Raw genomic sequence first — 11,935 nt, forward strand, 5'->3', positions numbered from 1 at the left:
ATGTGGTAGACACGTAAAAGGAGGTGCCCAACTTACAAGATATTCCAGTAGTCAACGAATTTGAAGATGTATTCCCACAAGACCTTCCGGGATTACCACCCGATAGAGTGATTGAATTTGCGATTGAGTTGGTCCCAGAGACGGCGCCAGTTTCAAAAGTACCTTACCGGTTAGCCCCGTTAGAAATGAAGGAATTAGCTATCCAATTGCAGGAACTTTTGGATAAGGGTATGATAAGACCCAGTGTGTCTCCATGGGGAGCACCAGTTTTATTTGTTAAGAAGAAAGATGGGAGCATGAGGCTGTGCATCGACTATCGAGAGTTGAACAAGCTAACCATAAAGAACAGGTACCCGTTACCTAGAATAGACGATCTGTTCGACCAGCTAAATGATGTTGTTTATTTTTCCAAGATTGACCTGAGAACTGGGTATCACCAACTAAAGATTAAACCCGAAGATATTCCCAAGACAGCGTTCCGTACCAGGTATGGGCATTATGAGTTCTTGGTAATGTCCTTTGGATTAACCAACGCCCCATCGGCTTTCATGGATTTAATGAACAGAGTATTTAAGAAGTACTTGGACAAGTGTGTGATAGTTTTTATCGATGATATCTTAATCTACTCAAGGACTGAGGCTGAACATGCAGAGCATTTGAGGATAGCTCTAGGAATACTCAGAGAGGAACAGTTATATGCCAAATTCTCGAAGTGTGAATTCTGGCGAAATGAAGTACAGTTTTTAGGACATGTGATCAATAAAGAAGGAGTATTGGTCGACCCCTCCAAGATAGAGGCGGTCTCAAATTGGGAAAGGCCAACCACACCCACAGAGGTAAGGAGTTTCATAGGATTGGTCGGCTACTATCGTAGATTTGTACAGGACTTTGCGAAGATCGCAGCCCCTTTGACACGACTTACTCGTAAGACAGAGAAGTTTGAATGGACGGAGAAATGCGAGAACAGTTTTCAGGAATTAAAGAAAAGGTTGGTAACGGCCTCGGTGTTGGCATTGCCAGACGGAAAAGGAGATTTTGTGATATATAGTGACGCGTCGCACAAAGGATTAGGGTGTGTGTTTTTGCAGCATGGTAAAGTGATTGCATATGCATCGAGACAACTGAAGGAATACGAGATTAGATATCCTACCCATGATCTTGAGCTAGCGGCAATAGTTTTTGCCTTAAAAATTTGGAGGCACTACTTGTATGGAGAGAAGTGCGAGATTTTCACAGACCATAAGAGCCTCAAGTACATATTTACGCAGAAAGAGCTCAACATGCGCCCGAGGAGATGGTTAGAGCTAATCACGGACTATGATTGTGAGATTCTCTATCATCCGGGGAAAGCCAATGTGGTGGCTGATGCCCTTAGTAGAAAGGAAAGACTCAGAATAATAACGACTTCGGAAGAATTGATAAGGGATTTTGAGAGAATGGAAATAGAAGTAAAGGTAACCGGAACCGGAACTGAAAAGCTTTTTGAGATCTCAATGCAGCCAGAGTTATTAGAAAAGATCAGATTATGCCAAGAGAAAATAATGAATGAAGGCAGAGAGTCAATGACTGGAGAGGAGATCCATACTGAGAAAGATGATAAAGGGATAATGAGGTACTCCTACCGGATTTGGGTTCCGAACGTTCAAGAGCTTAAAGATGAGATTTTGGATGAAAGCCATAGTTCAAGGTATTTCATTCACCCGGGAAGCACCAAGATGTATAGGGATTTGAAGGAGTATTACTGGTGGCCCAACATGAAGAGGGACGTAGCAGAATGGGTAAGCAAATGTTTGACTTGCCAAAGAGTAAAGGCAGAGCACCAGAGACCCAGTGGACTTTTACGACCCCTGGAGATTCCCGAATGGAAATGGGAACAGATAGCCATGGATTTTGTTGTCGGCTTACCAAGGACGAAGGCCAACCATGATGCCATATGGGTGATCATAGACCGACTGACAAAGTCAGCTCATTTCATTCCTATCAATGAGAGATACACCGTCGATAGACTGGTGGACATTTACCTTAAGGAAATAGTGACGCGACATGGAGTCCCAACGTCCATTATCTCAGACCGAGACCCCAGATTCAACTCCAGATTTTAGAGGAGCTTTCAAGAATGTGCGGGGACCAAGTTAAATATGAGTACCGCGTACCATCCCCAGACGGATGGGCAGAGTGAAAGGACCATCCAGACAGTAGAGGATATATTGAGAGTCTGTGCAATAGACTTTAAAGGAAGTTGGGATGATCATTTGCCGTTGATCGAGTTTTCTTATAACAATAGCTTTCATGCTAGCATCGGAATGCCACCTTATGAGGCCCTGTACGGAAGAAGGTGTCGATCTCCCTTATTCTGGGATGAAGTAGGGGAGCGGAAGATGCTCGGACCCGAAGTGGTTCAAAGGACCAAAGACATAGTGGATCTTATCAGAGGGCGGCTTGTAGCAGCCCAAGACAGACAGAAGAAATATGCAGATCTACCCCGAAAGGATAAGGAGTATGAAGTAGGGGACTTAGTACTACTAAAAGTATCCCCTTGGAAGGGGTAAATGAGATTCGGAAAGAAAGGAAAACTAAGCCCTTGATACATTGGACCTTTTGAGATACTAAGACGGATTGGGAAGTTGGCTTACGAGCTAGACTTACCCCCGAACCTATAACAAGTTCATAATGTGTTCCATGTGTCAATGCTAAGGAAGTATCATCGGGATGCCAGACACATAGTGGAGTACGAGCATGTGGATATGCAACCAGATCTGACTTACGTGGAGAAACCAGTAAAGATTATGAATAAGAAGGAACAGGTGCTTCGGAATAAAGTGATCAAGCTAGTCAGAGTGCTATGGCAGAATCATAATGTGGAAGAATCAACTTGGGAACTAGAGAGCGCAATGCTAGAAAAGTACCCCCATTTGTTTTCTACTTGATTCCGGGACGGAATCCTTTTAAGGAGGGGAGACTGTAATAACCCCCAAAATTTTGAACTTTTTATAACCTTTATGAATAGTGTTTTTGCTGAATAAGAAAATTGTTCATGCCACGCTATGTAGGGTTTATTTTATGGATATTCTGAGATTTTATTAGTACTCTATATGGTATATAAGTGTATGTAAAGATCGTCAGAATCCTATTCCGAACACTTTGATTTTTCCCGGAAATCCACTAGATGCGGAAAGAATTGAGTATAAGGTAACGGGATAAAAAGGATTTAAATTAAAGGATTATAAAAGAGGATCATAAAAGGAATATAATGTATTGAGAAAGGTTAAGGAAACCCAAGTAATAAGATCCCGGGTATGATCCCTCAAACGATAAACGAAAACGAAAGTTAAGCGAACCGTATAACAGATCAGCGGTCATTAGGCAAATAATTAGGAAGTTAATCAAAGAGGTTAGGGATGATGAGGTCATCCAACCAATAAGGAGAGGGAAAGTAAGAGATGATGACACAATAAGGTGATGTAAGCATGACATAGGGAGGGAGGAGGTGTGGTTGGTTTATAACCACACAAAGACAAGGTTAATAAGGTAATTAAGCAAAAATCCAAACAAAACTACATCCACCAAGCCAAAACAAATCATTTCATCAAAACAAAAATTTTATTTCTCTTCACCAAGAACATTGCTCTCGGCTTTTTCCCATTTCAAAGATAAGAATTTTCAAAATTCAAGTTCCAAAGTTCCTAAATTGGTAAGATAATTCTTTAGTACTCCTTATGCATAGTTATGGCTATCCTATGAGTTTAAGCCTCCAAATCATTCACAATATTCTTTAAGAAATCAATGAAGAAGATAATGAATAGTGATTTCAAGATTTTTAACTTGATTTTTTCTTGTTTTCCTTTAAGATCTAAGCATCCCTAAGACATCTCAAGGCTTCTTAAGGCTTCCTAGCTACTCACATCACTTCAAGGAAGGTATATCATCTCCAAACCCTAGCTTTACTTTGTATATTAGGATGATTTTGGTTGTTATGGTAATAGAGTAGCTTAATTCTTGTTGGTTTAGAGTTTGGATTGGAATGGTGGTGAAATGAATGATGAATCTTGTTGATTTGTTAAAGGAATTAAGTATAGTTTAAATTCATGATGAGAACAACATAAATTGGAAGAACTTGAGGTGTTGGGACTGTTGTAGTGTGTTTTGGATGGATGTTGGTTGTATGAATGAATTGGGATTGATTGGTGGTTGAATTGGAATGGTATAAAATTGGGAAATCGCGTAAACATAGCCGTCGTAATGTCCGATTTACTTTAGACTGCTTTTGTTCATAACATTAGGACCCGATAACTCCCTGCTAGGTTTTGACCATTGCTATGTTTAGATAGTTCATGTTACGAGCTTCGTTTTGATATGTGGTTCGTTTGATTCCGATGTACGGTTTAGGAGAAACGGCCGTTTTAAGTAACGACGTTTCACGAACGAAACATTACCCCTCGCCTTACTTTGAAACATAGGTTAAAGACCTAAAAAGGGTTAATTAGTATATGAAACAATTATGTTAAGTGTGTGTTAGGCAGTTGGTAAGACACTCGCGAAAGAATCGCCTTAAAACTCGTAATGGTTAATTTATTAAAAATGGTGGAGCCGAGGGTACTCGAGTGACTTAAGAGAATCTGTAAGCGCAAAGCGAGCGTTAGAGTCTAATTTGGTTAAAGTATAGATTTACAAGTGACTTTGGTTTAATTCCAACTCACATGTTGTTTATAGGTTACCAGACTCGTCCCGAGCTATTTATAACCCCCAGTCGCTCAGACAAGTTTTCTACCCGTATAAACTGTTGATGTGATGTATATGTGTATATGCATGATCTTGTGATAAATGCATATTTGTTATTAGCAAATTCTCGCGATATATTGGAGCATGTGATATGGTATATATGCATGCCTGTTTCGTATTCTTGATTTATATATCTGTTGGTTCAAATGCTTATTAGTTGCATAATACCTATGCTAGAGATAAGCAGTATTTGAGTTTACCCTTAGTATAGGGGATCAAAAGGTGAACATATTTCTAAACCGGGAGTCGATGTTCCCGAGTATATTATATATATATATATATTAAATATATATATATATATATATATATATGTTGATATAGTTTTCAAAACTATAAATCGAATAAGGTTTATTCGATAACTTTTATTTTATTAAATAAATATTATTTTGAATATTCATTCGAGGACTTATGACTACTTTTATTTTATTAAATGAATATTATTTTGAATATTCATTCGAGGGCTTATGACTCAGTTTATATTATTTAATGAATATTATTTGAATATTCATTTGAGGATGTATGACTCCGTTTATTTTATTTAATAAATATTATTTATAATATTCATTCGAGGTATTATGACTCCGCTTATTATTTAATAATATTCTTTATTTTATCAAAGAATAATGTTTCGATAATCAAACTTATTTTCGATTATTCAAATAAAGATAGTACTTTCGTATAAGTATATCTTTTTTATTTAATATTCATTTCAAGTATGAGTTTTAAAACTTCTACTTCGAATATTTTTAATAAGGATTATCTTTATGAGAATATCATTTAAATAATAATATTCAGATATTTCGAATATATCGGGACTGATTTATTTTAATAAATCGGCAGTACTCCAAACATTCTTAAAAATGTTTTCGAGTCTTCAGAATGATTCTTAAAGTTAGAGTGGATCCCAAAACTCATTTTTATATTTAAGATCTTCCTTTCAAAGGGAATTTAAATACTCGCTCAAAACCTGGGGGATCCAGCTTTGTGGTGTATTTTACATTCGTAATGTGGTTGCTGTTTTGAGAAAACAAATGAATTGATTACTTACCCAACGTTCGGGAAGTAAGCCCATCTAATTGAGTCGGCATAAGCGACAGGCCGGGGTACGGTCTATCAAAGTGTAAGTGGATGGGTGGCAGTCCATCAACGCGTAAGAGGCCGAGTGGCGGTCCAGCACAAGGTCCTTATGTGGCCAGGGTGATGACCGGTGGGGGATTCATCCATCTACTAGTAGAAAAGGTTACTTATTGGTATCTTTGCCTGATCAGCAAGATATCGGGTTTATGCCAAAATTCTTTTCCTTTCCAAAATTCATTGGATGTTACAAACTCTGTTCATACTGTACATAACAGAGGTTCCAGGAAATGTTTAAGAGATATATATGTGGATATATATCGGGACTAAATAAAGTATCTCGTAACTTTATTCATTCAATAATATTTTAAGGATTGATTCTATTCAAGTCTTAACTTGTGCTCTCATCTATGGGAGGACCTTTTGAAACCTATAATACTTTGAACAGTGGTAGTTCAAGTAGCTTTATAAATGATATAAGTATAGTGAAGTATTTGATAACTTCATCCCTTGTTTTTGCTTATATCCAGTAAGTAATTATCTTTCACCTGATAAAGGTTTCCAGCAAGTTATCAATGTAGATGCTTCTGTTATTGTTTACACTATATATTATTTTGCAAGCTGTAATGCTCACTCTTGCTTTATTTCTTCATCACACAACAACAGTTAGAAAAGATGGCCAGACTCCAGCAGACCCAGTGCAAGAGCGTGGGAAGCACCCCGCGCCTTCCCGTTGAGATCATAGCTGCTATAGCTGCAGAGGTAGATCTATCTGTAGATCAGACCTTCCACTTTTGAGAATCAATTATGTATAATTATAACTTCTGGCAGATAATGGCAATTAATTGTAAACTTATTAAGTAATCATTTTGGGTTGTAATAACTTTTAAATTGTGGATTCAAAGACTTGTACTTATTTCAATTTCATCTCTGAGACTATAACGGGTTGTGGTGTGTGTTAGTGTGGGGTCACAGCATAAGGTTAATTATTATTAATTAAGTGAAGTGATATTGTGGAAAGAAAGACCGTGACAAACCGGATCCCCGACCCCGGATCTGGGGGTGTTACAAGTTTTCAGCAGCAAGAACTCCACAACAGAATGGAGTAGTGGAAAGGAAGAACAGATCACCTATTGAAGCTGCCAGGACAATGCTTGAAGAATCTAAACTGCCAACATATTTCTGGGCTGAAGCTGTAAATACTGCATGCTACACTCAGAATATTTCCCTGGTTAATCAAGCAAGATGCATGACTCCCTATCAATTGTTCAAGAACAAGAAGCCAACTCTAAATTTTTCTTCATGTCTTTGGCTGCAAATGTTATATCTTGAGAAATTAAACTGATCAGAATGGGAAGTTTGATGCTAAAGCAGATGAAGGAATTTTTGTTGGATATGCTGTTAGTAAAGCATATAGAGTCTACAATCTAAGAACCAACATTGTTGTGGAATCAATACATGTTGTGCTTGATGATAAAAAGATTGTAGGACTGCAAGATGGAGATTACCATGAGAGCCTCAACTTTGATAATATGGAGATGGTTAGTGATAATAGTGATGATGAAAGTGATCAAGAAACAATATCAAAGGATAATGCAGAAAAATCTACTACCAATGAAGCACAAAATTCAACATCTGTCGAATTGCAAAATACTTCATCCGTCGGGAAACAATCTGTCTTATCCGTCGGAAGACAACCTGCTTCATCTGTCGGTACTCAAAATTCACCATCCGTCGGATTATCAAAAGGAGCAGGAAGTCATGATAGATCACCTATAGAAAGTTCCCCTTTCTCAAATCAAAGATCCACAAACTTAGGGGGAGTTTCTAACAATCAAAACTCAATCATACATCAAGACAACAATGAGGCCTCTTCATCTAGAGCTAATCTACCTCAATAAAGAAAATGGACAAAAGATCACCCATTTGAGCTTATAATTGGTGATGTTTCCTCTAGAGTTTAAACAAGGAGAGAAACTCAAGAAGAATGTTTGTACATCAGCTTTCTCTCTAAGGAAGAACCAAAGAAGGTAGAAGAAACTTTGTTGGACCCTGATTGAATTTTAGCTATGCAGGAGGAGCTAAACCAATTTGAGAGGAATAATGTATAGAAGCTGGTGCCCAAGCCTAAAGGAAAGAATCCAATAGACACCAAATGGGTATTCAGAAATAAGATGGATGAAAATGACATAGTAGTCAGGAACAAAGATAGATTGGTTGCTAAGGGCTATTGTCAATAAGAAGGAATAGATTTTGATGAAACATTTGCTCCTGTTGCAAGACTTGAAGCCATCAGAATTTTCTTAGCCTATGCAGCCCATGCCAATTTCAAGGTCTATCAAATGGATGTCAAAAGTGCCTTTCTGAATGGAGATTTGGAGGAGGAAGTATATGTCAGTCAACCTCCTGGTTTTTGAAGATCCAAATTTTCCAGAACATGTCTATTATCTTTTGAAAGCACTTTATGGACTAAAGCAAGCACCTAGAGCCTGATATGACACTTTATCAAAGTTCCTTTTGGAAAATCACTTCACAAGAGGTACTGTAGATAAAACTTTATTCTTTAGAAATGTTAATGGCTCTAGCATACTTGTTCAAATTTATGTAGATGATATTATTTTTGGCTCTACAGATGAGAAACTTTGCAAAAAGTTTGCCAAATTGATGCAAAGTAAGTATGAAATGAGTATGATGGGAGAACTAACTTACTTTCTTGGTTTGCAAGTTAAGCAAGTTAGTGATGGAATATTCATTAGTCAAACTAAATACATTTTTGATCTTTTAAAGAAGTTTGATCTAATGGATTGCACATCTACAAAAACTCCCATGGCTACTGCAACTAAGCTTGAATTAAACACTACTGAAAAGTCTATGGATATTTCAAGCTATAGAGGTATGGTGGGCTCACTTTTGTACTTAACAGCTAGTAGGCCAAATATAATGTTTGCTACATGTTTATGTGCTAGATTTCAGGCTGATCCTAGAGAATCTCACTTAATAGCTATTAAGAGAATTTTCAGATATCTCAAGGGAACACCAAAACTTGGAATTTATACCCTAGAGATTCTGGTTTTGATCTAACTGGTTATTCAGATGCAGATTATGCAGGTTGTAGAATTGATAGAAAAAGTACAACATGAACCTGTCAATTTCTAGGAAACAAGCTTGTGTCCTGGTTCAGTAAAAAGCAAAATTCAGTTTCTACTTCTACAGCTGAAGCTGAATATATTGCTACTGGCAGTTGCTGTGCACAGATTTTATGGATGAAAAATCAATTGCTAGATTATGGTCTGCAAGTTGAAAGGATTCCTATTTTCTTTGATAACACAAGTGCAATTGCCATAACTGAAAATCCAGTACAACATTCAAGGACAAAGCACATAGACATCAAGTACCACTTCATAAGGGAACATGTAATGAATGGTATTGTGGAACTACATTTTGTTCCAAGTGAGAAGCAGCTTGCAGATATTTTTACCAAACCACTGGATGAATCCACATTTTCAAGGTTGGTAAGTGAATTAGGTATGCTCAATTATTCTTAATTTTTTATGAGATAATTTGCAAGTTGTAATGCACCCAGAAATTTAATTGATTTTTCAGTCTTGGATGAAATTTTAGCTAAGTCAAAATTTACATCTCGACGGATGATCTTTATCCATCGAGTTTGATCATTGGTCGGTATACAATTTACTAATAAATATCAATTATTTTTCTGGAATATTTTATGACTCGACGGATAACAGTTTATCCTCATCCTTCGAATTGTCTTAATCTTAGCCGTTAATTCCCTAAACATTATCCATCGAGTATACTTACAGTTTGTAAGCATAAAACCACGGATAATGGGTGAAATTTTTACAGTTTATTTTTAAACGGCTATTTTAGGCAATTCTCATTGGTTACTTTATTTTACTTTATTATTTTTAACAGTTATTTTTGAGATAGTATAAAAGCTTATTTCATTTTCATTGCTTTTCTTTTATCATTCTTAAATCAACTGCTCCAATTTATTTCTCTTTCAAAGCACTTACTCTCTCTCTTCAAGCTCTTATTCTCTAACAAAGGCGCCCGTTGTCAAGATTATGTCTCAAACTAGGTTTATTTATGAGAAGAACAATTTCACTGCACTAGTTAACAAGGGGATTTAACAATCTGGTGACTATCACAAGATGATGGACTTTGTGAAGAATTGCAAGCTTAGCTATGCCATGCTGGAATCACCCACAATCTTTTGTGAAGTTGTTGAAGAGATGTGGACCACTGCTACATACAACTCAACAGATAAGACAATCACACTCACCATTAAAGGTAAGGAATTCTGTATCAATAGTGATGTTATAAAAGCATGTTTCAAGATTCCTGATAACACTGTGACCTCACCACACACTGACACTGACATAATCAATATGCTTAATTCCATGAACTATGCTCTTTCTACTTCTAAGTTAAGTGATATTAGGAGATTGGGCCTTAGGAAAGAATGGAGTTTTTATGTGTGATGTAGTGACAAAGGTCTTTTCCGGTAAAGTCAGTAATTTTGATTCAGTCAATATCTTCATGCTTAACATGCTCTACATGCTAGTTACAGATAGGTTCTATAATTTTAGTGACCTTGTTTTATTTGAGTTGGTATTCAAACTAGGAGAGTTAAATAAGAGAGGTAAGAATGTGTATTATGCTAGATTCTTTATGATGCTAGCTAACCACCTCTCTGAGGGAATTGTGCTTGAAAACCCTAACAACAAATTAGATTGTTGGGTTCAAGAGAGAAGGATCATTGCGGATTTGAACAGGGCCAATCATCACAAGGAGGTGCCACTGTTCTATTTCCCTGCAATGGAAGCACCTCAGGTAAGTGAGGTAAGTTCATCTATCCCTGCTATTCCAACCTCACAAGTTTCTTTGAGTTCCAGAGTAGCTATGGCAACTGTGTCAATGACCCAATAGTTGCCTACCCAAGCTACCAAACCAGCAAAAATTTCTAAATCCAAATCAAAGAAAACCCCCTCCGGTATCTCTCAAAAGATGCCAGTTACAAAATCCACCAAAATCAAAGAGGGGAGTGTGCAGGTGGGTAAGGCAGGTGAGGGAAGGGGTGAACATAAAATAAACCTTAAGGATAAGGATGGAGAGTTGAGTGGTTCCCAGCCTAGCCACACTGCAGTTTCCCAACAAACTGCAGTGCTTAAAAATGATAAAAGCTCATTTCTAGCTGCATCCTTCCAAAAGGATGTAGCTATTGAACAAAGCTCTCAACCAAAAGCACAGGTCAAGAGGGTTAGGGACACAAGTTCACCCCAAACTTATGCCAGAAAGAAGAAATCTAAAACCCTTGGGGATGCACAGGGTACACACACTGTGCAAACTGGTGCTAAAGACACACTCACTGCACCTTCACAAATTCAATTTGATGTGGCACTAATAAATGTAGAGTCACAGCCAAAATCTTTGGTAATAGAAGCACCTCAAACACCAAACTCACCCACAAATTCTCTGGATGTGGATATGATAAACACATCAATTCCTGATTCCCTTTCTTTAACTTTGTTGGGGAAGCCAAAATCTAGTGCAAGTGAGCATCATCTTTTAGATGATTTGTTGGCTCACTTGCCAATTCTTTCAGGGACTGTTGAATCATCTGTTCCCAAAATATCATCAATCAACACATAGTCCACAATAGTTTCTATTCCAGGTTCATTCATTTCTACTCTCTCGATAGATATTGCTCATCCGTCGAGTAGTGACTGTATCCCGATGGATAAGCTTAACAGCAGTTATCCGTCGGTTAGCAAAATCACTAACCCGATGGATATTCCTTATCCGTCGAGTGTCTCTGCACCACCTCAAACTTCATTTATTTCCAGTGTAGAAGAATTAGTGGTTGTACAGTCACTATTAGGATTGAGAGAGAAGAGTATTTTGAGTGAGAGTCTGGGTTGCTCCGAGAAAAAAAGAGAGAAAATGAGTGAAACTATGCAGTCCATTTCTTCAAAACTGGCAAAAGAGAGTGAGAGGAGTCCCACCTTAGATGGTGAAGGTGAGGGTGTGAGGGTGGGGAGCCAGGGTGAGACCCTGATGC

Source organism: Apium graveolens, chromosome 10 (assembly GCF_009905375.1).
Source record: "Apium graveolens cultivar Ventura chromosome 10, ASM990537v1, whole genome shotgun sequence".
Classification (NCBI taxonomy): domain Eukaryota; kingdom Viridiplantae; phylum Streptophyta; class Magnoliopsida; order Apiales; family Apiaceae; genus Apium; species Apium graveolens.